Below are 6,782 nucleotides of genomic sequence, written 5' to 3'. Positions count from 1 at the left end.
AGGTATTTTATAGTGTTGTTTTAAAAAATATTTGGCCATGAAAAGTTTATAAACAACTTCGGCCCGTAAATGATTATTTTGATAAGTTTCGTATGTCGACTAAAAAACTTGCTTACCCTATATAAAAGTAGAATGAACGAAAACTTAATATTAACATGGTTAATGCAAATTTAACACAGCTAAAAATTTTTATCAAGTAACTCTAAAGTAAAGTAGAACAAAAAAAGTTTTATTTGTAAAAACTAGACTGCATTGCAAGATCATTTAAATTAATCTACCTGACAATCTGCTATCTGGTTATGTCCTTATTAAAACTCATTAGGTAGACATAGTCACGATGAACAGTTGTATCAGTTAGACTACTGTCATGGACAAGACGTTGAAAAGTATCCAAAAAAGGTTCTTCGTGCACAAGGTAGGTTCTAGGACCAAATGATTTTTGCAATTTTTTGTCGTTGAATAAACTAAAATAAGCAAACGTACTAAAATTCATAAACACTTCAACTACTATTTGTTGATCGAAAAACTTGATACAACTAGACTAGACCGTTAACAACTCAAAATCTTAAATATTGTCAGTTTTAATGTTACTTTTTATTTAATGCTCATTCGATTATTTAAATCTTATTTGATTAGTAGCTATCTGGCTATCTTCAGCAAAGATGAAATGTTTTTTATCTAGTCAACTAGTAAGCTCTCGAGTCTAGCTAGAGACTGTCCTGCACGAACAACAACACACGACAATCTGCCTTATTAGGACTCATCAAGCAGACACAGCCACATTGAAACGTTCATCAGTCTAAACAAACGAGCGTAAACTACCATCTTACATTAAAACAGATACTTATTTTTGACGTTAAGTATTAAAAAAAAAAAGCAGTGTGTTTTATTTTATTTTACCCACTAACAGTTAATCAATGCTGATATATTTTTTTTTTGAATAAGCTGCTATTATTGTTTTCCAAATTGTTTGAAAATTGTAAGGTCTGCATTTCACGTATCGTTACGTATTTTTGCCGAGTTTGAAGGTGCGTTGCGTACCTTATCAATGTCCCACCCTACTTGACGATGGTGCTTTAAAAGTAAATTAAGCAAGTATGAAAAAGCCAAAAGGGTAAAAAGGGTCAATGTTATTTTAAAGCTAATGGTGCAGTTTAAATTTAAAATAGTTAGTTTCAATCTTGTCACCTCAAGTATCAAGCAACTAAATGTTGTTTTGCATGACTAAGTTAAATGAATGACTTAAATTTTCAATATAATTTCCATTGACATAACTTTTCTAAAACTTTAATGATCAGTTGTTTGTTGATAAAAATAATTAGTTGCAAGTGATAAAATATCATGTAAGAGTTTGCCAATTACAAAAAAAAAATATTATTTAATGTGAACTTTCTACCTTAAAAAAAAAAAGAACTTTTTTATGAAAAAAAATCATCAGTTATGTACTTTAAAAAAAAAAATTTAAAGCTTATAATTTCATTTTAATTTTTTAAGGTGTGATCCCTTAATTTTTTTAATCATCAACATCACAAAAAGTTAAACTTAAAAAATATTCAAGTGATAGCAATTTTGTCAGAAAAGTAATCCTGATAATTTTTAGAATATAAAAATCTGACACAATTCTAATTTTCATAATATCATAATAGACAGTTAAGAGTTCAGTCCTAAATTAGAACCTTATTTTTGGTAAAAGTTTTGCATAGTGCACATAGACATATTGTTATGAAAATTAGTTTATACACTATTGAACACCTATTTTAAACCTCTTCCAAATTTTATGTGATTTTACAATAATTATAAGGCAGTAATAAAAAATTGTCTTTACCTTTTATTTTTGGAAAAATTTAACACACTTATTGTTTCAAATACTTCTAGAGGTATTACTGAAGAACATTATAAAACCTTGTCTTAATTTCAAGTCCATCTAGAGGAGGGTCCTAAAGATAGATGAGGAGATCATTTTAAGGTCTTCAATAGTACATATACAACCTTTCATAAATATATGTGTAGTATTTTTTCCAAAACCAATGTTCTGGGTTTCAACTAGAAACATACTCTAATAAATGATTATTTTGATAATTATTTGTTTTTAAATTGATAAACGTAAATTCTTGTAACAATTCAATAATTATTAAAAAGTAAATGTTAATTTTTGTAAATATAATTATTGAATTGTTACAAGAACTTATGTATAGTTACTTAGAATTCTGAAGAACTCATCTGTAAAGTTTTAGGTTTCAAGGGTAAATATAAATTACTTAAATATTTGCATAAAAATTGCAAAATTTTAAAATATAAAAATATCAGTATGTACTTGTAAACTACTAACTTCTTCTCAATCTAAAAATATATTTATCTTGACTAAATTACATAACATAATTTATATATCAGGGTTGCTGCCACTAAGGATACTTAGGATAACAGAATAACTAAGGATATTTGAAGTTTTTTAAATCTTAGAATGACTCAAGACAGCTTAGCATGACTCTGAACATTTAGAATATTAATTTAAAACTCAGTAGTTTTTTTTAGTGAGTAGTTTTAGGTTTTTTTTTTAATAATCTCAGGAGAGATTTTCTTCTAGATTTTACATAAAATTTGGTTGATCTATTTTCAATATTTTCTTATTTTTTAAGCAATTTTGTTGAAGAACTTTTTTTTAACTTTAAAAACTTGAAGTTATTATTTTCTTACTTTGTAAAACAGGACAGTTTAAGGTCACTCAGGAAACTATTTTTGACTAAAAAAACAGCAAGCCTGATATATATATATATATTTATACTATTTTTTCATGAACTCAAACTAGCTTGATGTAGATCAGAATAGTTTTAAGTCACTCATAATTACATAGTTAGAGTAAAAGTTTAATTAAGTTTAAATAAATACTTGAGCACATATCAATATAAAAGGTTTTAAGTTTTAATTTATTTCTAACTAGACTAAGTTTTACATGACATCTAAGCAATTTTTGTTATTTTTGTGCAAATTTTAGTTAAAATCATTTTATATTGATATGTGCTCAAGTATTTATTTAAACTTAATTAAACTTTTACTCTAATTATGTAATTATGAGTGACTTAAAACTATTCTGATCTACATCAAGCTAGTTTGAGTTCATGAAAAAATAGTATAAACTAAAATCATAAAAAAATACTGTTAATCAAGGTAAAGTACCTTTAAATTCCAAAATAATGTAAAACTAGCTTTAAACTTAAGAAAATTATCCAAACTAGTCTGAGCTTTTGAAAAAGTTATAAACTAGCCCAAGTCAGTCTAACTTTTTCAGAAAGTTTTTTATATTTTTATGTCTTAAAGATCATTAAGTAGTTTAGTTTTTCACTTTTTAGCTAACACTAGCTTTTGATGTTTTTACTTTTTTTATCCATAAATTCAGACTACTTTGATTTTGCTAGGTTTTGGTACAACAGTTGGCATGAGTTTTTCATCTCATTATTTATGGTATAAAAAAGTTGTTATTTAAAACAAGTTCATAACTTAGACTTTAAAAGTTTAGACGTTAAAAACTTTTTTTTTTTAATAAGTAGTTTTTGTGCGCATTTTTATAAATTTAACAATTACTTTTTTACTTTTTCAGTAACTTCAATATAAAGTTATATTTTGTGTTTTTACAACAGCTTAAGTTAGAAGTAGATATGCTCTACTATCTTACTTGTAGTATAACTAATTTTTTTTTACTTTTCAGTAAAACATTTAAAATACATAGCATGTTTTATAAGTATAAGGGAAAAAGTTTATCTTTTAATTATGTTTTAAAGGTTAAATTTTATTTTATTATAAATATTTATTCTATAATTTTTAACTGTTCTTTTTAGAATATTTGAAAGTAATTCTTCATTTTTTTATTATTATTTCACATAAGAACTTTTGTTATTTTAATTATAAAAAAAGTACCATTAAAAGGTATTGAATTAGTTTTAACTGTTAGAATTTTGAGTGTATAAAAGTAGGATTAAGCCTTACAAATCATTCAAAAAAAAAAAATTCCTTAAATATTTTTTTTAAATCTTAGTAGGAGCACTATATAAAAAGCTTTTTATACTATTTATTTACAGCTTTATACGAAATAATACTTTATTATTTTGCAAAAAAACATTTTAATATTATGGCCTTAAAATTAATAGCATTGATAACAAAATAATATTTTTTCATACACTAAAAACTAATAAAAATAAAAGATATTAACCTAAGCTATTTACTAAATATTTAAATTTCAGCTTGCTTAAGGTTAGAATTAGGTAAATTCAATATTGATTGACACAACTAATAAAAACTTTCAATTTTAAGTTTGATAAAGTGTTGATTAAGTTCACAAAATTGTTGATAAAAATGAAGACATAATTCAATTATTTTCAAAACAATTAAATATCTACTACCTATCAGGAAGGATTTTGAGCTATTTTTCAGTGCCAAAATCTTCTTAAAATAACACTAAAGATTTATATTGTTTATATAGAATTACTGAAATCAAAATGTATGATTTTCTTTACCTAAAAGTGCAAATTAATATAGTTGTACAGTTGTCCTACCAATTTTCTTGCACCTCATATTTATAGCAACTTAAAGCTGCTAAAATTTAAATATTTAATTGGTTGTATGTTTATATAGGACTCAATAACAACTAAGTTGTTCATAAACTCACCAAAGTACTATTTTTTAAATCTGTAGTATAAGAAAAATTTGTTTTTATTTTAACTGTGAGCTTTTTCAATAATAGATCTAATGTAAGAATAAACAGTTTTCGAATTACAGTTAAGTGAGTTTATTAGGATTATGTGTAGTTAAAAGTATTAGCAATAAACTGAACTGCACGGCCATCAAAAACAATCCATGTGACCTTTTTGCAACCTGGTTTCGCCCTCACTAGGACTCACCAGGCAGACATATATTTTAAAATATAAAACAATTTCAGAACTATTTTTTTATACTGTTAAAAAAAATTCTATTTTAGTTTTTGATATTAGTTTCAAATTGAACTTATTGTTTTTAGATTTAGATAACTTTTAAATATCATGAAAAGTATAATTCAATTAAGTTCATAACTTATAAGAAACAGGAAATTTTTGGAAAGCCCTGCAAAAACTTAAGATTCAAACACCACAAAAAAAATTTTTTAGTTATAATTAAAATCACAGTCAAACAAAATGCTATATAATTCTTAATAATAGTATTTGCAGTTTTTGTTGAAAGTATAAATGAAATTTCATTATTAATATGCGTGTCTTTTAGAATTTAGTGTTTGTTTTAGTATAAAAATCTTAGTTTTCATATGAAAATCAAAAAAACTTATAAACAAAATTAACAAAAGAATTTTTTTTAAGCATCAATTTGTAGCATGCTACCTGGTATTTTGTACTTTAGACAACTGTAACAGTTTTTAGAAAGGTTTAAAATAAAATAGTATAAGTTGAAGTATTGAAAAAAAAGTTTAAGCTTTTTTAATAGTTATAAGTAAAAAGTAACCTTTTAATCTCTTAATTTTTGCTCAATATTGCGTAAGTGTTAAAGTTTGTTAATCAAATTTGAAAGTGATAAATAATATATGAAGTGTAACTATTCAAAATATAAATTTAAGTTTTTGTTAAAGATCCTAGTGAAACAAGTTTACTGGAATGTATAATAAAAACAAATTTTACAGTATCCTTCTTTTATTACACTGACATATGTTTCTGTGTTTTAACGGATTAATACACTTTAACTGAGCTATGAAGTGGAAGGAAGAACATTGTTAATCCGTTAACACACAGAAACATATGTCAGTGTAATAAAAGAAAAGAAGCATACTGTATAATTTGTTATTATATGAAGTGTATTATTAATTCTAAAACTAATTTTAAGTGGTTTTATGCAGATAGCTATTTCAGATAGCCACTTATTACTATTTTACTTATAATAAATAAAAATACTTCATTTAGTGCTTACAAACTTTTCCAATGTTGTTAATTTACAGCTACACATTAATTGTTTAATGAGGAAAGTTATTTTTTTTATGTTTTAGAGTTTGATTGATAATGATAAATTCAAAATTGAATATTTTATTTCAACTCTAAATATGAAATGATATTTGCCTAAAGAGTATTTTTAAATAGAATTACAGTTTTGTATATATTTAGATTTTTTCTGCTATGTTAACTGAAAATATTATAATTTATTTATGCATTTGATACCAAATTTTTTTGAAAGTTGTAGAGTATTTTTTTACCATGTTAAAATATTTAAAACATCAAGATGTATGTATTTTTCCGCAAGATTTGAAATATGTAGAAAAATATTCAAATTTGTTTTAAATGAACTTAGGAATTCTATTTTTTAACTCAGTTTTTTTGTTAATCTGATGAGAAGTATGTGACATAGTATTGAAGATTTACTTTATTTTAAGTGAAATCTCCTATTTAATTACTTATTATAGTGAATTAGTAAGTTAAAAGTTTATTAAAGTTTTTCTTTTAACTGTTTTAGTATTATAATTTGTTTATTTTTTTCTGAAAAAAGTTTTATATTTGTATTTTTCAACTGAACTTTAAAATTTTTTAAAGATAATTGTTTTGGTTTGATTTAGTTTAATTTGGTTAAAATTTGATTGAAAATACAATTTTATGCTTTTTTTTTTTCAATAAATTCTTGTTGCTCTAATATATTCAAAATATTTGTTTTTTAGTACTGTATTTTGTTGATATTAATAGTTTTGACGAACTAAATTTTGACATCAATGACAAACGAAAGAAAAATATTGATTTTATGTTTTATTCGCTCTAAAAATGATA

Source organism: Thalia democratica, chromosome 3, assembly GCF_965202585.1.
Source record: "Thalia democratica chromosome 3, ktThaDemo2.hap1.1, whole genome shotgun sequence".
Taxonomy (NCBI): Eukaryota; Metazoa; Chordata; class Thaliacea; order Salpida; family Salpidae; genus Thalia; species Thalia democratica.
This window is presented reverse-complemented; position numbering follows the sequence as displayed.